The sequence below is a fragment of the Coregonus clupeaformis genome, chromosome 33, assembly GCF_020615455.1.
Source record: "Coregonus clupeaformis isolate EN_2021a chromosome 33, ASM2061545v1, whole genome shotgun sequence".
NCBI classification, from domain to species: domain Eukaryota; kingdom Metazoa; phylum Chordata; class Actinopteri; order Salmoniformes; family Salmonidae; genus Coregonus; species Coregonus clupeaformis.
In genome coordinates this window covers 6,246,558-6,267,955 of record NC_059224.1, presented here as the reverse complement: position 1 = coordinate 6,267,955, position 21,398 = coordinate 6,246,558, and the positions used below count along the sequence as shown (strand labels likewise).

The 21,398-nt window shown below is 45.9% G+C and overlaps 1 long non-coding RNA gene across 1 annotated transcript in view; it reads right to left on the bottom strand.

Annotated features, from left to right (window-relative positions):
* The window catches only part of LOC121548567, a 47,506-nt gene that overhangs the window by 7,438 nt on the left and 18,670 nt on the right, over positions 1 to 21,398 (bottom strand). The window lies entirely within an intron of this gene.

Below are 21,398 nucleotides of genomic sequence, written 5' to 3'. Positions count from 1 at the left end.
GAGATTTATTGGGAGAGATTTGGTAATGTCATAGGTTCATACCACGTAAATAGCTTTTGAATTAAACTATATAACTATAGCTAAATCAAATAACAGGTATACTGATTGCTGAGATTCCAAACATACTGTGATGCTCAAGTATGGTCTCATCACAATATCATGCAAATAATAAATAAATTAGTCATTTAGCAGACGCTCTTATCCAGAGCGATTTACAGGAGCAATTAGGGTTAAGTGCCTTGCTCAAGGGCACATCAACACATTTTTCACCTAGTCGGCTCGGGGATTAGAACCAGCGACCTTTCGGTTATTGGAAAATATGTCATACCACATATTCTCAATTGGATTGAGGTCTGGGCTTTGACTAGGCCATTCCAAGACATTTAAATGTTTCCCCATAAACCACTGTGTTGCTTTAGCAGTATGCTTAGGGTCATTGTCCTGCTGGAAGGTGAACCTCCGTCCCAGTCTCAAATCTCTGGAAGACTGAAACAGCTTTCCCTCAAGAATTTCCCTGTATTTAGCGCCATCCATCATTCCCTCAATTCTGACCAGTTTCCCAATCCCTGCCGATGAAAAACATCCCCACAGCATGATGCTGCCACCACCATGCTTCACTGTGGGAATGGTGTTCCCGGGGTGATGAGAGGTGTTGGGTTTGCAACAGACATAGTGTTTTCCTTGATGGCCAAAAAGCTCAATTTTAGTCTCATCTGACCAGAGTACCTTCTTCCATATGTTTGGGGAGTCTTCCACATGCCTTTTGGCGAACACCAAACGTGTATGCTTATTTTTTTCTTTAAGCAATGGCTTTTTTCTGGCCACTCTTCCGTAAAGCCCAGCTCTGTGGAGTGTATGGCTTAAAGTGGTCCTATGGACAGATACTCCAATCTCCGCTGTGGAGCTTTGCAGCTCCTTCAGGGTTATCTTTGGTCTCTTTGTTGCCACTCTGATTAATGCCCTCCTTGCCTGGTCCGTGAGTTTTGGTGGGCGGCCCTCTCTTGGCAGGTTTGTTGTGGTGCCATATTCTTTCCATTTTTTTATAATGGATTTAATGGTGCTCCGTGGGATGTTCAAAGTTTCGGATATTTTTTTAGAGCCCAACCCTGATCTGTACTTCTCACAACATTGTCTCTGACCTGTTTGGAGAGCTCCTTGGTCTTCATGGTGCCACTTGCTTGGTGGTGCCACTTGCTTAGTGCTGTTGCAGACTCTGGGGCCATTCAGAACAGGTGTATATATACTGAGATAATGTGACAGATCATGTGACACTTAGATTGCACACAGGTGGACTTTATTTAACTAATTATGTGACTTCTGAAGGTAATTGGTTGCACCAGATCTTATTTAGGGGCTTCATAGCAAAGGGGGTGAATACATTTACATTTACATTTTAGTCATTTAGCAGACGCTCTTATCCAGAGCGACTTACAGGAGCAATTAGGGTTAAGTGCCTTGCTCAAGGGCACATTTACGTCATTTAGCAGACGCTCTTATCCAGAGCGACTTACAAATTGGTGCATTCACCCTATAGCTAGTGGGATAACCACTTTCCAAATTTGTTATTTTTTTAGAAGGATTACTTTATCCTATCCCAGGTATTCCTTAAAGAGGTGGGGTTTCAAATGTCTCCGGAAGGTGGTGAGTGACTCCGCTGTCCTGGCGTCGTGAGGGAGCTTGTTCCACCATTTGGGTGCCAGAGCAGCGAACAGTTTTGACTGGGCTGAGCGGGAACTATGCTTCCGCAGAGGAAGGGGAGCCAGCAGGCCAGAGGTGGATGAAAGCAATGCCCTCGTTTGGGTGTAGGGACTGATCAGAGCCTGAAGGTACGGAGGTGCCGTTCCCCTCACTGCTCCATAGGCAAGCACCATGGTCTTGTAACGGATGCGAGCTTCAACTGGAAGCCAGTGGAGTGTGCGGAGGAGGGGGGTGACGTGAGAGAACTTGGGAAGGTTGAACACCAGACGGGCTGCGGCATTCTGGATGAGTTGTAGGGGTTTAATGGCACAGGCAGGGAGCCCAGCCAACAGCGAGTTGCAGTAATCCAGACGGGAGATGACAAGTGCCTGGATTAGGACCTGTGCCGCTTCCTGTGTAAGGCAGGGTCGTACTCTCCGAATGTTGTAGAGCATGAACCTCCAGGATCGGGTCACCGCCTTGATGTTAGCGGAGAACGACAGGGTGTTGTCCAGGGTCACGCCAAGGCTCTTCGCACTCTGGGAGGAGGACACAACGGAGTTGTCAACCGTGATGGCGAGATCATGGAACGGGCAGTCCCAGAATACATATGCACGCACCACTTTTCCGTTATTTCTTTTTTAGATTTTTTTTTTAACATTTCACTTCACCAATTTGGACTATTTTGTGTATGTCCATGCACTGTATGTTACAAAGTCATGTAATGACATTATGGGAACATAAACCAATTCAACCATCTTTAAGATAGTCTGACACTGTCTAGTGTTAAATAGTCCTTTATATTCATGAAAACAACAATGTGTGTGTGTGTGTGTGTGTGTGTGTGTGTGTGGTTGTGTGTTTGTGTATGTATCAGTCTGTTGTCTAAGAGGAGCACTACTCTCCATCAAAGTGGTCACCCATCTGCTCCTGACGCACTCCACTGAGTGTTTTAATTGAAAACAGGATCAGGAAGTCAGACATACAAAAGTATGTGGACACCCCTTCAAATGAGTGGATTCAGCTATTTCAGCCACACCCGTTGCTGACAGGTGTATAAAATCCAGCACACTGCCATGCAATCTCCATAGACAAACATTGGTCTTACTGAAGAGCTCAGAGACTTTCAACGTGGCACCGTCATAGGATGCCAGCTTTCCAACAGGTCAGTTCGGCTAGAGCTGCCCCGGTCAACTGTAAGTGCTGTTATTGTGAAGTGGAAAAGTCTAGGAGCAACAATGGCTCAGCCGCGAAGTGGTAGGCCACACAAGCTCACAGAACGGGACCGCTGAGTGCTGAAGCGTGTAGTGCTTAAAAATCGTCTGTCCTCGGTTGCAACACTCGCTACCGAGTTCCAAACTGCCTCTGGAAGCAATGTCAGCACAATAACTGTTCATCGGGAGCTTCATGAAATGGTTTTCCATGGCCGAGCAGCGACACACAAGCCTAAGGTCACCATGCGCAATGCCAAGCGTCGCCATTGGACTATGGAGCAGTGGAAACGCGTTCTCTGGAGTGATGAATCACGCTTCACCATCTGGCAGTCCGGCGGACGAATCTGGGTTTGGCAGATGCCAGTAGAACGCTACCTGCCCCAATGCATAGTGCCAACTGTAAAGTTTGGTGGTGGAGGAATAATGGTTTGGGGCTGTTTTTCATAGTTCAGGCTAGGCCCCTTAGTTCCAGTGAAGGGAATTCTTAATGCTACAGAATACAATTACATTCTAGATGGTTCTGTGCTTCCAACATTGTGGCAACAGTTTGGAGATGGCCCTTTCCTGTTTCAGAATGACAATGCCCCCATGCAAAAAGCGAGGTACATACAGAAATGTTTGTCGAGATCGGTGTGGAAGAACTTGACTGTCCTGCACAGAGCCCTGACCTCAACACCCATCGAACATCTTTGTCATGAATTGGAATGCCGACTGCGAGCCAGCCCTAATCGCCCAACATCAGTGCCCGACCTCACTAATGCTCTTGTGGTGGAGGCTGTTATAGCGGCAAAGGGGGGACCAACTCCATATTAATGCCCATGATTTTGGAATGAGATGTTCGACGAGCAAGTGTCCACATACTTTTGTTCATGTAGTGTATTTTGGGGCACTGTGATCCTCTCGCCTTCAGCAGGGCATGGCCTGTAGATGTCCCCACTTTGTACCTAAACCTGAGAGTATACCTGTGTATGTGATGGGCCCTGTCTAAAAACAAGTCATCACTGATCCGTTAAAGGGATATTTCCCCCAAATTACAAAATGACACAAGACACGTGACGTTAATAAACAAACAACATGTGTAGTCTGGTACTGTATTAGAACAAGGTAATAATAATAATGTCAATCTGTGTCAGCATCTAAACAGCGTCCTCTCCCTTTGTCATTGCACTGATGTAGATTGGCGCCTCATGGGCTGTCCTTCGTGACAAGAGGAAGGAAGGAATTCCAGCATCCAGCTAAGCAAAAGGCTTTGCTCGAGCCCCAATTAGATCAAGGGACTCAATGTTAAGAATGTGCTAGATGACATGTGGTAGAGTTTTACGCTTGTTAGCTTGTTTACTGTTTCACTCCATGTCCCAATGGGTCCTGTGTGTTTATGCACAACACTGTACACTCTGTGGTTTGCCACTGCCGCTTTTCTGTTTACTTTCCAAAGTGAAAACACAGTAAATAGGAACGAATGCAAATTTCAATATGCCTTTTTCAAACATTGCGCTCCCTTTCACAAGCATGCATTATATGAATAACCAACGACACCGAGTGAATTGGTTCTAGCACCCAAAGAAAGCCCTGGAGTATATGGCGTTCTGCTTGGGAGAAGTCTAATAGGAGTGTAATGAGGCCTATACTGTGGCCTGCCTCGGAGCACATTGAGACAACGAAGCAGCAGCAGTGTCTTGTGACAATGTTTAACGGTAGAGAGTCCTGCACACCCTGAGAGCTCTCTAACGGAACACTGCCCCCTCCAGATGTGCTCCCTGGCTCCTTGCCTTGCGTGACAGCCTGGGAGAAAACTGTCTGCCGCTGCAGTTTGTCGCTAATTGACCTCGACTTGCACCCCGCCCCCATTCCTATTAGCTCCCCTGAGACGCATCCCCATGCCCTCCCACACGACATCACCCACCACGACACACACACACCAAAGCATGAGCACACACACACACACACACGCACACACACACTACTCACCCCCCGCTCCGGGGCCAAGCTTGAATTAAATATGTGCACACTCACAGTGGTAAAACAGCCAAATCCATTCTGACTGTTCACAGTGGTAAAACAGCCAAATCCATACTGACTGTTCACAGTGATAAAACAGCCAAATCCATTCTGACTGTTCACAGTGATAAAACAGCCAAATCCATTCTGACTGTTCACAGTGTAAAAAAAAAAATCTGTACTGACTGTTCACAGTGGTAAAACAGCCAAATGAGAAGGCATTGATTCGTACCATTGAAGCTGATTATTACACTTGTTAAATTCCCCACTCCTTTTTTGTTACCCGCTACTAAAATCAGAACCTCTTTATGGCTGTCTGGGCTAGCCTGTGGTTTTATTGGGCCGGCGTTAAAAGAGATGACATTCCCACCGTGGGGATAATGGATACACACTGGCACCATAGCGCCTGAGTCAGGCCATTCTGCCCCGTAGTCTTCCTTTTCATTCTCTATTTATCACTTTCTGTTCATGTTGTTAGATTCCCTGTCAAACTCTGTCCACATCTCAAAAGTACAATATTTCCTTTTGCATTCCTCCACGCCAATCAGGCCAAGTCAACTACGTGTTTCAGCTTTTCGTACTTTCTTTGCATGATCAACAAAGCATGGGTCCACTCTATCTCCCAGCTAGCATGCAGGCTTGGCTTGTGCACCTGCCCGCCCCCCCTAGTGGATTTATGTACTGTACCATGTATGTAATCCATGATCATGATTGGGAGAGGAGGGAGCAGGGATGCAGAAAGAAGGAAGGGAACACAACGGCCCTGAGAGCAGGAAGCCAAGCCCAGCGGACCACCAAGAGTCCCCTGAGGCCCAGCCAGCCAGCATTTCAGCGGTTAATTCACCACCCAGTGTCCAGGCAACCGAATCCATTAAGGCTGTGCTCATCATGCACACACAGAGCGAGAGCGAGAGAGAGAGAGAGAGAGAGAGAGAGAGAGAGAGAGAGAGAGAGAGAGAGAGAGACAGAGAGACAGAGAGAGAAGAGAAGCGAGAGAGACGAGAAGAGACAGAGAGAGACAGAGAGAGAGAGAGAGAGAGAGAGAGAGAGAGAGAGAGAGAGACGAGAGAGAGAGAGAGAGAGAGAGAGAGAGAGAGAGAGAGAGAGAGAGAGAGAGAGAGAGAGACACAAATACACACACAACCTCATAGTCTCTACTAATTGTTACTAATTGTAATTATTTTGCATTATGGCCTATTTATTGCCTTACCTCCATAACTTGCTACATTTGCACACACTGTATATATATTTTCTGTTGTATTTTTGACTTTATGTTTTGTTTTACCCCATATGTAACTCTGTGTTGTTGTTTTTATCGCACTGCTTTGCTTTATCTTGGCCAGGTCGCAGTTGTAAATGAGAACTTGTTCTCAACTGGCTTACCTGGTTAAATAAAGGTTAAATAAAAAATAAAATAAAAAAGTCTCTGCAGCAACCTTTATTACGCTTATATTTTTCATCACTGGTGGCTGATGGTGGTTTTTCATCAGCACTTGAGGAGAATCACCTGACCTGAGGGCAGGACATTTCTGTTCTCTGGCTGTATGTCAGTAAAGGTCAGCAGCAGAGCTGTGTTTTGCCACTCTGCCAGACTTGTTCACATGCTGTACCTGATCAAATGCAGAGTGCAGAGATCATTCCCTGTGCCTGTTAGGTCTGCTGGGCGGTCAGTATGCCAGGAACTATAGGGTTCCACAGGTGAAAAGAAGCAAAGATAATGATGAGGTACAGGAACACCAAAAAGTTCAATCTTGGGAAAAGAAATCGATGCCTGTAGTGTATTTCGTATTTCCCAAATTACAAAGTTGATTTTTCCTTCCCATTTTCTGTCCTTATTGGATTCCCAAATATGTGTACTTGGTCATTTGAGCCCAGAGCAGGACGTGTTTGGTTAAACTCCTTTCCAATTGCCACATGCTCAGCCTCAGAAGACCCTGATTGGCTTTCGTGGAAATCCACAGGAGAACTTATGGGCAATAACACGGTAACAGACTGATGCTGAGACTTAAAATGTATGTTAAACAAAAACCAATGATTTCAAAGTTAAACAAATCATACAGCTCCATGCACAAGGACTACTTTTAACAATTCCACAGAACATTTTACAAAAACACATTTACTTGAAGAACAGCGTAGATGCAAAGTTCGGTAACAGAATGACGGTTTGTGCTGCTTGTGCCATCTGTTACCAAACTTTGCATCTGCACTGTTCTTCAAGTAAATGTGTTATTGTAAAATGTTCAGTTGACATTTTTAAAAGTTGTGCTTGTGCATATAGTTGTATGGTTTGTTTAACTTTGCAATCATTGGTTTTTGTTTGACATACATTTTAAAGTGAAATCGGAGTCTCAGCATCTCTCTGTTACCATGGAGGAATTGCCCTTATCAGCCGACCAACTGTTTCTGTCTTCTCTTCTCTCCACTTCTCTACACCCCTGGAGTCTCTCTATCATTAAAGCCTTGTGGGTCCACCAGTCGACAAATGCCATCAAGAACATACCGAATTGGACTGAGTGAAACAAACATTTTCACTGTTGACCCGTGGCAGAGGGCCACCTTTCAGATGTGATGTTCTCTAAATGAGAACAGACCATTACTGCTCGGCTCACTCCTGTGGTTTCTGACTCCCTGTTGCTTTGTTCTTTGACTAGTTACAACAAATTAATTGAATGACTGGTTGCTAGCTAGCTCACACCATTAAGGTAAAATGAGTATGCAGGGGTTGAATTGGGATTTTGTAGGTGGTGAAGCCTTTAACTCTAGCCCCAAATTGGCTGCTTTGCCACAATCCTTTTGAACATCAATGTATTCTATTCCCACTGCATTCCATTCTATTACCCCGTCATATAAATATAGTACTTTAGAACAGGTTTCGATGGAGGACGAGAGTCTTAAGCCGAGACAGCTTGTCCCACAATGACTGCCACGCGGGGCTTTGTGTTTGGATTAGCCAGCCAGACAGGGGAATGAAGTGCAGGCAGATGTCATTAGCATCATCTATCCACAGTGCTAATTAGCCTGAGGCCCATTGTTATGATCCTGGAGCCAAACGGTGAGAGTCTTAGCTAATACCACCCTTTCCAATGTGACTGGGGTTCTATTTTATCGTGGACGTGTAGAAGAAGCTGAAGCACTAAATACGTTTAAGAAGAACCAGGACAACACCTATGGTGATAACGTAAAAAGGTGAACGGAGCAGTTATTTTCTCTTTCCTCCCCTCTTTTATATGCATACTCTACTGTATCTGTGATGTTCTGCGACGGAGCACACTGTATCCTATGGTATGGCAGTCAGCTGTATCTGTGATGTTCTGCGACGGAGCACACTGTATCCTATGGTATGGCAGTCAGCTGTATCTGTGATGTTCTGCGACGGAGCACACTGTATCCTATGGTATGGCAGTCAGCTGTATCTGTGATGTTCTGCGACGGAGCACACTGTATCCTATGGTATGGCAGTCAGCTGTATCTGTGATGTTCTGCGACGGAGCACACTGTATCCTATGGTATGGCAGTCAGCTGTATCTGTGATGTTCTGCGACGGAGCACACTGTATCCTATGGTATGGCAGTCAGCTGTATCTGTGATGTTCTGCGACGGAGCACACTGTATCATACGGTATGGCAGTCAGCTGTATCTGTGATGTTCTGCGACGGAGCACACTGTATCCTACGGTATGGCAGTCAGCTGTATCTGTGATGTTCTGCGACGGAGCACACTGTATCCTACGGTATGGCAGTCAGCTGTATCTGTGATGTTCTGCGACGGAGCACACTGTATCCTATGGTATGGCAGTCAGCTGTATCTGTGATGTTCTGCGACGGAGCACACTGTATCCTATGGTATGGCAGTCAGCTGTATCTGTGATGTTCTGCGACGGAGCACACTGTATCCTATGGTATGGCAGTCAGCTGTATCTGTGATGTTCTGCGACGGAGCACACTGTATCCTATGGTATGGCAGTCAGCTGTATCTGTGATGTTCTGTGACGGAGCACACTGTATCCTATGGTATGGCAGTCAGCTGTATCTGTGATGTTCTGCGACGGAGCACACTGTATCCTATGGTATGGCAGTCAGCTGTATCTGTGATGTTCTGCGACGGAGCACACTGTATCCTATGGTATGGCAGTCAGCTGTATCTGTGATGTTCTGCGACGGAGCACACTGTATCCTATGGTATGGCAGTCAGCTGTATATGTGATGTTCTGCGACGGAGCACACTGTATCCTATGGTATGGCAGTCAGCTGTATATGTGATGTTCTGCGACGGAGCACACTGTATCCTATGGTATGGCAGTCAGCTGTATATGTGATGTTCTGCGACGGAGCACACTGTATCCTATGGTATGGCAGTCAGCTGTATCTGTGATGTTCTTCGACGGAGCACACTGTATCCTATGGTATGGCAGTCAGCTGTATATGTGATGTTCTGCGACGGAGCACACTGTATCCTATGGTATGGCAGTCAGCTGTATCTGTGATGTTCTGCGACGGAGCACACTGTATCCTATGGTATGGCAGTCAGCTGTATCTGTGATGTTCTGCGACGGAGCACACTGTATCCTATGGTATGGCAGTCAGCTGTATCTGTGATGTTCTGCGACGGAGCACACTGTATCCTATGGTATGGCAGTCAGCTGTATCTGTGATGTTCTGCGACGGAGCACACTGTATCCTATGGTATGGCAGTCAGCTGTATCTGTGATGTTCTGCGACAGAGCACACTGTATCCTATGGTATGGCAGTCAGCTGTATCTGTGATGTTCTGCTGACGGAGCACACTGTATCCTATGGTATGGCAGTCAGCTGTATCTGTGATGTTCTGCGACGGAGCACACTGTATCCTATGGTATGGCAGTCAGCTGTATCTGTGATGTTCTGCGACGGAGCACACTGTATCCTATGGTATGGCAGTCAGCTGTATATGTGATGTTCTGCGACGGAGCACACTGTATCCTATGGTATGGCAGTCAGCTGTATATGTGATGTTCTGCGACGGAGCACACTGTATCCTATGGTATGGCAGTCAGCTGTATATGTGATGTTCTCGCGACGGAGCACACTGTATCCTATGGTATGGCAGTCAGCTGTATATGTGATGTTCTGCGACGGAGCACACTGTATCCTATGGTATGGCAGTCAGCTGTATATGTGATGTTCTGCGACGGAGCACACTGTATCCTATGGTATGGCAGTCAGCTGTATCTGTGATGTTCTGCGGCGGAGCACACTGTATCCTATGGTATGGCAGTCAGCTGTATATGTGATGTTCTGCGACGGAGCACACTGTATCCTATGGTATGGCAGTCAGCTGTATCTGTGATGTTCTGCGACGGAGCACACTGTATCCTATGGTATGGCAGTCAGCTGTATCTGTGATGTTCTGCGACGGAGCACACTGTATCCTATGGTATGGCAGTCAGCTGTATCTGTGATGTTCTGCGACGGAGCACACTGTATCCTATGGTATGGCAGTCAGCTGTATCTGTGATGTTCTGCGACGGAGCACACTGTATCCTATGGTATGGCAGTCAGCTGTATCTGTGATGTTCTGCGACGGAGCACACTGTATCCTATGGTATGGCAGTCAGCTGTATATGTGATGTTCTGCGACAGAGCACACTGTATCCTATGGTATGGCAGTCAGCTGTATATGTGATGTTCTGCGACGGAGCACACTGTATCCTATGGTATGGCAGTCAGCTGTATATGTGATGTTCTGCACGGAGCACACTGTATCCTATGGTATGGCAGTCAGCTGTATCTGTGATGTTCTGCGACGGAGCACACTGTATCCTATGGTATGGCAGTCAGCTGTATCTGTGATGTTCTGCGACGGAGCACACTGTATCCTATGGTATGGCAGTCAGCTGTATCTGTGATGTTCTGCGACGGAGCACACTGTATCCTATGGTATGGCAGTCAGCTGTATCTGTGATGTTCTGCGACGGAGCACACTGTATCCTATGGTATGGCAGTCAGCTGTATCTGTGATGTTCTGCGACGGAGCACACTGTATCCTATGGTATGGCAGTCAGCTGTATCTGTGATGTTCTGCGATGGAGCACACTGTATCCTATGGTATGGCAGTCAGCTGTATATGTGATGTTCTGCGACGGAGCACACTGTATCCTATGGTATGGCAGTCAGTTCATATTAGTAACAGCTAAAGTTCAGGGACACAGCTGCAAGAGGGCATTCCAGGTCTATGGACTAGAAGGCATTCAAGGCCCGTGAACAAAAGTGCATTTCAGGCGATGGAGAAGACTGCATTTCAGTCCTATGTACAAGAGTGCATTTCAGGACCACGGACAGCAACACAAAGGGCGCATTTAGTTCACTGTCCAAATATAGAGTAGATCCAAGTTAAACAGCAAAACCCTTTAACTGAGCAGCAGAGCCATTATACAAACCTTCTTGACCTAAAGTATGAAGTCTCGACCTGACTCTAGACTTGATTTAATCCCTGACGTATTCTGTCTGTGCTGTTTGTGATCTCTGTTGACAGCAGAGACTTTGTGATCTCCCCCGTGAGAACAGCCTGAACCCCAAACAGACTTATGACCTGACAAGACGACAAAAATGTTTTGAGGTGAAAAAACCCAACTAATCAAATCCGGTGGTCTTCTGAAGTGGAAATGGGTGTAGAGAAACTATTCTGGGTAGAAAAACTACTCTGTGGATTAGGTCGTTTTTCTTGGGCTTCAACTTCCAGCGAGGCATAAACATCACAGTAGGATAATAATTACCCCAAACATAATCTTTTCACTGCAAAAGAAGGCGAAAACATCTCTGAGTAGTTTAAAACTAAATGAGGAAACGAGGGACAGTTTCCCTGAGAGTCTCTGCAGAGGAGAAACTTTATATCAGCTCTCGGTGGGTTGTATTTACCTGTCACATCGCACTGCTGCTAGCTACAGAACCAAAATAAAGCCTGATTTAAGCTGGCAGTAGCTGCTATTTTGTTCCAGAGCTGTGTCTATGATAGCAAGCCCGTATAGCAAAACATCGTCATTCTTCAATGCTCACTAGATAGTACCATATAATGTGGCGCAAGTGCAGTAATAGGAGACAAATAGTTATTTTAAAGGAAGTCACTTCATCACTTCCCACCGTCCTATTAGGCTGGAGAAACTGTTTGAAACTACATGCCCGCCCACCTACTACACTGCAAACATACAATGTGTTGATGGAACGAACAGTTGGCTAGGGCTAACAGGCCTACAATAACGGTGTAGGGATAGTTAATTAACCCCCCCCTTTCCAATCCAGTCCGGTGCATTGAAGTGGATGGATGGAGATGGAGATGGAGACAGGGGGGGTAGGGACAGGGGGGGTGTAGACAGGTAATTATCCTTCTCTCTGTCAGTCAGCACAGGCAAGGCAGCGCCAGAGCAAGGCAGTGGTATATACTGAGGCACATTTGGATTCACAGTTACGGCCCTGCTGAGCTCCCGGCCTGCTCACACTGCCTGCTTATCTGCAGCATTCTGTGTACAGGGACAGGCAGGGGCACAGCCACAGAACACTCTTTATTCAACAGGGAGACTGGCTGAAAGGTACTCTTGCACTATTCAAGTGCACTATGAGCTGGTGTACTGCTGGCGGACCAGCTGTCAGTGACTTGCTGTTATACGGTGTACTGTTGTTGGCAATGCTCTTTGTGTGCTGTAGGTTAACATCTTGGATGTGTGTATATATCCGCAGTCGAGAGTCCAATCCAAAAGGGTTTCTCATAGTCAACCTCTGGCTACATCATATGCGGCTACATCGACCGTGTAACTACAAACCTGCCTAATATAAAAAATATGTATATATATATATTTTGTATATATACATTAGGCGGGTTTGTAGTTACACGGTCGATGTAGCCGCATATGATGTAGCCAGAGGTTGACTATGAGAAACCCTTTTGGATTGGACTCTCGACTGCGGCTTCTAAATTATCGGTCCAATTTGCATGTTGTTGCCATGCTACAAATCACTATAACCTAATACTAATCGTGTAGAGAATTATACATAAATAGATGGTGGAAATCTCATAAGACAACAGATGTGTACGGGCAACCCTGACTGACACCTGGCAGCATTGAGATATATGAGTAGAAATGTGTTTAACGTGCATTTTGGAAGTGTACTACTGCCCAGCATTCACCATATGGAAATAGTTATTCCTCTGGCTGAGCTCTTTTCCAGAACGAACGTTGCAAAAATGTTGTTCTGCACAAATAATGACTGTATAACACACCATTTGTGGTGAGCTGTCGAATCTAAAGTTACCCACGGTGAAAAAATAAAGGATGTTTTTCAAGCAACGGATCATCGATTTTAATCTGGACAAAATAGTGTTTTTTAATGACTGAGAGACGGATCCCCATTGGTTCCCGTTGATAGGGTAGACAACTGAAAAACATTGACCAGCAAACACATTTGTCTCTCTTGCTAGCCAGTCTTTCTGTACTTTCTTTCATCCTGCCAGTGTGAGAGTATACGCCCCGCCACATCCTCTAATCGATGCCCATCGCAGATGGGTTCTTAATGGGTGAAACTAATGATGATTACCTAATGAGTTGTACCTGGCAATTCCATTATGGCTTTCCAGTTCAACACACTGAACCAATACATTGAGGCGGCTGCCAGCGATGATGAAACATATGGACGTACATATGAAAGAAAACTCTGTAAGACAGTATAGGAGGAACAACATGTGAATTCCCTACAAGTCCGCCCTTTCATTTGACACAAACAGCTCCTTTTTCAAGCTGTGGCTGAACGCAAATGCTACGGGCAAGGAGGAGGTGTCGGCCCTATCGCAAGATCACACACTTTCCTGTTGTCATGTTCCATAGAGGTGAGAGACTTACTTCCCCATCTTGTGGAAGTGTGAATCTCACATGATATGCACTGGTTGTTTCTGGCATCTCTCCGTGCCCCTGTGGGAAAAAAAGTGAGAGAGTGAAGAAATGGCACAATCAAGGCCTAACTGTGCTGGGCCCCTTGTTCAAAGCACCTGTGTCTCAGGAACCCGTCAGAGGGAAGACGGGATATAAATCAGCAGCTGTAGCCTGGGCTGTTTAAGACATTAGCTCCCTGAACAGCTCTGGGTAATCACTGGCATTCTAATGCCAATGAGTACTGTAGCATTCTGGGCTCATTGGCAGTGAGAGACTCACTAGTTCCAATGCTCTCCATGAGTGTTGTGTTAATACCAGTGATTTTCGCCTACTTTCTCCCTTACACATGCAGCAGTGGAGATGAATGGGGTTGTCAAATGAGGTCTATCTGACAGAGAAAGCTGACAGAAGAGTACCATCGAGGTATGCTGGAAGAGCTAGTCTTCTCACTTCTGCATAGCCCCAGGCAACGAGGAAGAGAACCGCTGCATCTGTCTGGAATCGCTTTCTACCTCTGGAGTGGAATTAACAAGACAGGGATGTCGGAACGGAGGAACGAAAGAGCTGAGAGGAGAAAAAATCCCTATGGCAAAGAGCTGTCTACAGTCTCTCTGCAGTCCATCCAAAAAAATGCTGTTGATCATTTGCCCTGGGTAAAAATGTATGTTTTGCCTCTTCTCCACTCCCTTCAATGTGAGTTATGGGTATTGACTCAAGGTACTCTACCAAGACGGGAGCTGTGAGAAATCTTCGGAGAGGAGAGGGAGCGCTCGGAAAGTCCTCCCAATTAGTACCCTAATTAAACTGAATTAGACATCAAGAGCTTAGTCAGACCTGAAAAATATGACTGCACGGTGTGTGGCCCAAAGCCCAAAGCTGACACTCTTAAAACCCCCCTCAAGATTAAAACTAATGAACCAAAACAGAAAGTTCACTCCCTGTCTAGTCAGTAAGTCCCCCAGCTTTATATAAGAACTGACACTCACCAGCCCAACTAATGTTCATGTGAGACTGTGAGATATGTTCAAGCGGATAGTGCAGAGCCTTGGTGTTACGGATACAGGTATCCTGTGTTTTTGTGTGTTTCTCTCCTTCTGCCCTAATCACAGGTGTCCTGTATGTTCCTGATTGGTGGTCGTTGAGGTGTCTGCTGATTGGACCAATCAGTGAACATTTCTGTGAATAGCACCACCTGTTACTCGTTTGTTCAATCACACAGCCCATTGTATAAAAACCAAACTTGTGTGTGTTGCAAGAGAGATTTTTGCCATATGTGAGTATGGACACGGTGGTGTCCTGTGTGTTGTGTACGCACTAAGTTGTTGGTTACCCTATTGGTAACTTGGTTAGAGAGATTTTTGCCATATGTGAGTATGGACACGGTGGTGTCCTGTGTGTTGTGTACGCACTAAGTTGTTGGTTACCCTATTGGTAACTTGGTTAGAGAGATTTTTGCCATATGTGAGTATGGACACGGTGGTGTCCTGTGTGTTGTGTACGCACTAAGTTGTTGGTTACCCTATTGGTAACTTGGTTAGAGAGATTTTTGCCATATGTGAGTATGGACACGGTGGTGTCCTGTGTGTTGTGTACGCACTAAGTTGTTGGTTACCCTATTGGTAACTTTGTTAGAAGCTATTTCTTTATGTGAGTGTGGACACGGTGGTGTCCTGTGTAGTGTGTACTCACTAAGTTGTTGGTTACCCTATAGGTAACTTTATTAGAATATATTTCTTTACCTGAGTGTGGATACTGTTGTATCCTGTGTACTTATTTAATTGCTGATTACCCTGTTTAGTAGCTTTGTGTGTTTCTGGGAAAAGGGAGTTTAAGCTAGTTGCCCTTGGGCGTACATTACCCGTAGGAAGAACTCTGTCTATAAACACTAGTGAGACCTGAGCGGACCACCCACTGTATTTTTGTATGGTAGCAGTAGCCTAGCGGTTCTTGAGGCAGGCAAGATCAGTTTAGGGGTTTTACACTATTGTTTCATTTCTTGGGTCCTGCTCAGCCCTTTTTCCCAAACCTTTACCGTGTGTTTAGTAATAAACCATTTATGTTTGACGGTAGTTCATGGTTGTTGTGTCATTTTTGGTTCTCACTGTTCCAGGTCACACTTATAATTTGCATAATTTATGTTACGGGTCTCATGTCCATCCACCCTAGACGTTTAGAGCCACGGGGTTCGTAACATAAAGTGGGGGCTCATCCGGGATCTATCCCATGCTACTCATGTAAATTAGTAAGTGTCTGGTTCAGTGTTGAGCTTGGCAGCTGTACTACCTGTTTTTTTTGTGTGTTCAGTAGTTGACGGCTCGTGTTGCTAGTAGGATGGCTACTTTTGAGTTGGAGGCATTTTTGGAAAACCCTACGTGGGGGGTTTTTGAGAATTGCCGTAGAGTGGATCTACAGGTTTTGGCTGACCACTTTTCTGTACCCATACCGAGGGGTTTAGTGAAAGCAGAAGTTAGGGAAGTAGTGCTAGCGATATTGTTAAACCAGGCGAGTGCTTGAGTTACCCGCCGCCTGAGTCTGCTGCTCCTGTAGGGGATGTGGTTGCTGTTCCTGTAAGCCCATCAGTGTCTGAGGACGAGGCTAAGGCTCCAGCCACATTGCCCCGTTATGACCCACTCTCCCCACTGACTGACAGTGATGCCAGGATCGATGTCCGCTCGACACGGCTCCAAATGGAGGCGGAAGAGCGGGCACAAATCAGGCAAGACAAGCTGGAGATGCGTAAGCTAGAGGCAGAACAGGAGACGCGTAAGCTAGAGGCAGAACTGGAGACGCGTAAAATGGAAATGGAGATGCGTAAGATGGAACTGGAGGTGCGTAAAATGGAACTAGAGGCAGAAACAGCGAGGTTAGTCTCTGCTCATACTATGCCTGCTAGTGAGCCATCCTCACCAGCTGTGTCATCTGCTCGTTTGATATTAGTAGGCAGATCACCTTGGTACCTGTGTTCAGGGAGTCAGAGGTTGATTCCTATTTCAGTGTGTTTGAACGTATAGCGGTAGCATTGAAATGGCCCAAAAGAGGTATGGTGCCTATTACTTCAGTGTAAACTAACAGGTAAAGCCCAAGAGGTTCTGGAGCGCTACCTCTTGAAGACAGTTTGAATTATGGCGTGGTCAAAGCTACTGTTCTTCGTGCCTATGAGCTTGTTCCTGAGGCATATCGACAGAGATTTAGGTCTCATAAAAAGTCTCCTACTCAGACTTATGTGGAGTTTGCTAGAGACAAAGGAAATCTGTTTGACAAATGGCACAGTGCTAGTAAGGTAACTGATTTTTAACTCTCTCGGGGAGTTAATCTTGTTAGAAGAGTTTAAAAATTGCTTACCCGACGCATTGTAGTTTATCTGAACGAACAGAAAGTATCCTCACTGTCGGAAGCGTCTGTATTGGCAGACGAGTTTGTGTTGACGCATAAGAGCGTGTTTTCGGCTCGACGGAGAGCAGGGCTGCGGAGTTGCTAACTTTTAGTCCTAGTCGACCAGCAGTACATCCAGCGCGCCCAAAAGATGTGCGTCACTGTTTCTATTGTCATAAGGTGGGACATTTGGTTAGTGATTGCTTTTTGCTTAAACGCAAACGCGGGATGCCTCAGCACGCCAGGCCACCAACGTGGTGTTGGGCTGATTCGTACGGTTGTAAAGCCGGAATCAAGACAGAAGCCTCATAGTGAATGTGGTTTGAAAGTCCCTGTCCCAGATCACAGTTATGAACCGTTCATTTTTGAGGGGGTTTGTTTCTATATCAGATGATGAAGCGTCTCAGCGTCCAGTTAGAATCCTCAGAGATACTGGTGCGGCGCAGTCGTTCATACTAGCTGATGTGTTGCCCTTGTCTAATAATACATATTGTGGTTCCAGTGTGTTAGTACAAGGAATTGAAATGGGATTTGTTCCAGTGCCATTGCACTTTGTGAACGTACACTCTGAGTTAGTCAGTGGATTGTTCAGAGTTGGCGTACGTCCTATGTTGCCAGTAAAAGGTGTGACATTTATAATGGGCAACGATATTGCCGGAGGAAAGGTGATACCCGTATTGGAGGTAATGGATAAAAGTGACCAGTCTCTCTCCGAGGAGCTGGCACAGGGTTATCCAGATGTGTTCCCCGCTTGTGCTGTCACACGTGCTCAAGCCACCGACAAGTGGGTGAAGTGGTAGATTTGTCAGACACGATTCTATTCAGAGAGTGTGACCCAGAGGATAGTTCGGGTGCTACTTCTGGTAAGCTGGTGCAGTCTGACCAACAGCCCAGAGAAAGGAAGAAGGATGTGGAACTTGTTGCTGAGGCAATACAGTTACCAGTTACTCGTGAGCAGCTGATCGCTAACCAACAGGTTGACGTAGCCTGGCTAAATGTTTTTCTAGTGTTGTCTCAGAGGAGGAGCGAAAGAAGAAAAACATGGCATACTTCATTGATGGTAATCTCCTCATGCGTAAATGGACATCCCATGTTGACGCTGGCGGAGATTGGAATGCTGTTTACCAAATAGTGATTCCTACAGCCTTTCGACAAAATGTTTTATCCCTCGCTCATGATCACCAGTGGTCCGGACATCTGGGAGTCACCAAGACTTATGATCGAGTTTTGCGACATTTCTTTTGGCCTGGTTTAAAACAAGATGTGGCTCAGTTCTGTCGGACTTGCCACACCTGTCAAGTAACTGGGAAACCGAACCAGGTTATTTCCCCCGCGCCTCTTTGTCCCATACCGGCCATAGGTGAACCATTCGAACATGTGATGGTTGATTGTGTTGGACCATTACCAAAAACAAAATCTGGTAACCAGTTTATGTTGACAATTATGTGTGTGGCCACCAGGTACCCAGAGGCCATTCCTCTGCGAAAAGGGGTTAGATAATGTGATGGCAGATGCTTTGTCTCGTGTTTGATGATCTAGGTTTTTTTTTGTTATCCCGGCAGGATGATTTGTGAATTTGGGTGTTGTGATAGTACGTGTGTCGCAAACCATTTTGGTTTGCTCTTTTAAGGGTGGGAGTGTTACGGATACAGGTATCCTGTGTTTTTGTGTGTTTCTCTCCTTCTGCCCTAATCACAGGTGTCCTGTATGTTCCTGATTGGTGGTCGTTGAGGTGTCTGCTGATTGGACCAATCAGTGAACATTTCTGTGAATAGCACCACCTGTTACTCGTTTGTTCAATCACACAGCCCATTGTATAAAAACCAAACTTGTGTGTGTTGCAAGAGAGATTTTTGCCATATGTGAGTATGGACACGGTGGTGTCCTGTGTGTTGTACGCACTAAGTTGTTGGTTACCCTATTGGTAACTTGGTTAGAAGATTTTTGCCATATGTGAGTATGGACACGGTGGTGTCCTGTGTGTTGTGTACGCACTAAGTTGTTGGTTACCCTATTGGTAACTTTGTTAGAAGCTATTTCTTTATGTGAGTGTGGACACGGTGGTGTCCTGTGTAGTGTGTACTCACTAAGTTGTTGGTTACCCTATAGGTAACTTTATTAGAATATATTTCTTTACCTGAGTGTGGATACTGTTGTATCCTGTGTACTTATTTAATTGCTGATTACCCTGTTTAGTAGCTTTGTGTGTTTCTGGGAAAAGGGAGTTTAAGCTAGTTGCCCTTGGGCGTACATTACCCGTAGGAAGAACTCTGTCTATAAACACTAGTGAGACCTGAGCGGACCACCCACTGTATTTTTGTATGGTAGCAGTAGCCTAGCGGTTCTTGAGGCAGGCAAGATCAGTTTAGGGGGTTTTACACTATTGTTTCATTTCTTGGGTCCTGCTCAGCCCTTTTTCCCAAACCTTTACCGTGTGTTTAGTAATAAACCATTTATGTTTGACGGTAGTTCATGGTTGTTGTGTCATTTTTGGTTCTCACTGTTCCAGGTCACACTTATAATTTGCATAATTTATGTTACGGGTCTCATGTCCATCCACCCTAGACGTTTAGAGCCACGGGGTTCGTAACACTTGGAGATGAATAGACATGTCTACTGGAAGGAAAAGAGACAGGCCAGGCCAGAAAGCAGCACAAACCTGTAGTCCCTTTGATCTATTTTCCATTGCTTCAGCAGGCTGGTAAAACCTTTATCAAAGATTTATTGATGTCTTTAATCTGTCTGCCTTACCCTTTATGAGGGGTAAAAGTGCCGGGGCACTCAGGGCGGCTGGCTTGGCACCGAGCCGCTGTGTGCCATTGTTTAGGCCCCTCAGTGATGTCTGCTGACGCTCCCAAGCACTCCTCATTAAAGAGCCTGCATTTCAAAAAGCAGCCCATCTCCCTGGGAACAAGGACTCATGAAGTCTAACTTTCTATCACCTTTGGGAACTAATCCATTAGCGAGGTCCTCTTATGTTAATAAAAATGACTTTCCTTAAGAAAAGCTAGCTACCGCAGAGAACTTCTCTGTAGTTAGTTGTATCAGTCTTATCATCTGATTCCATCGAATTATATTTTATCCAAGGTGGTGTGCTGTCCATGAAGCAGGAAGCGGCTTGTTTGGTGCTGTCCATGAAGCAGGAGGCAACTTGTTTGGTGATGTCAGCGAAGCAGGAGGCGGCTTGTTTGGTGATGTCAGCAAAGCAGGAGGCGGCTTGTTTGGTGATGTCAGCGAAGCAGGAGGCGGCTTGTTTGGTGATGTCAGTAAAGCAGGAGGCGGCTTGTTTGTTTTTTTGGTACATTTGAACCATCCTCTCACCTACAGATGTAGGGTCTTAATTTGAGCCAGTTTGCTACAGCAGGAAAATAATCCTGCAGCAACAGGAAATGTGAATTATTATGTGGATTATAATTAATGGACATTTTTGTAGGGGTTGATCCATCTGTCGTAAGGAAAAATAAAGTGGCATTAATGTGCCATTAAACCCCTACAACTCATCCAGAACGCTACAGCCCGTCTGGTGTTCAACCTTCCCAAGTTCTCTCACGTCACCCCACTCCTCTGCACACTCCACTGGCATCCAGTTGAAGCTCGCATCTGCTACAAGACCATGGTGCTTGCCTACGGAGCTGTGAGGGGAACGGCACCTCCTTACCTTTAGGCTCTGATCAGTCCCTACACCCAAACAAGGGCATTGCGTTCTTCCACCTCTGGCCTGCTGGTCCCCCTACCTCTGCGGAAGCACAGTTCCCGCTCAGCCCAGTCAAAACTGTTCGCTGCTCTGGCACCCCAATGGTGGAACAAGCTCCCTCACGACGCCAGGACAGTGGAGGCACTGACCACCTTCTGGAGACACTTGAAACCCTACCTCTTTAAGGAATACCTGGGATAGTATAAAAGTAATCCTTCTACCCTACCCCACCCCCACAACAACAAAAATCATGATAATAATAATAAAATAAAATAAAAATAAATAAAAAAGAGAAAATATATATATATATCCGCTCCGGGCCTCTCGTTGGGAGTGTAGACTGCTTTGTGGGAGGTCGCTGTCTTTGGTTTCCACGGCTCGTGACATGCGACCATCATTGATTGCCTTTCTCCTCATGCTGTGCTCCTTCGACGGCGCTATCAGATGGGGGAGTTCTGGGCAACATCGGCCAGTCGGATAACAACAAACGACAAGGTGGAGATGCATCCAACAAGCGCGAACGCCGTCCAGCCATCGGCGTAGAAAA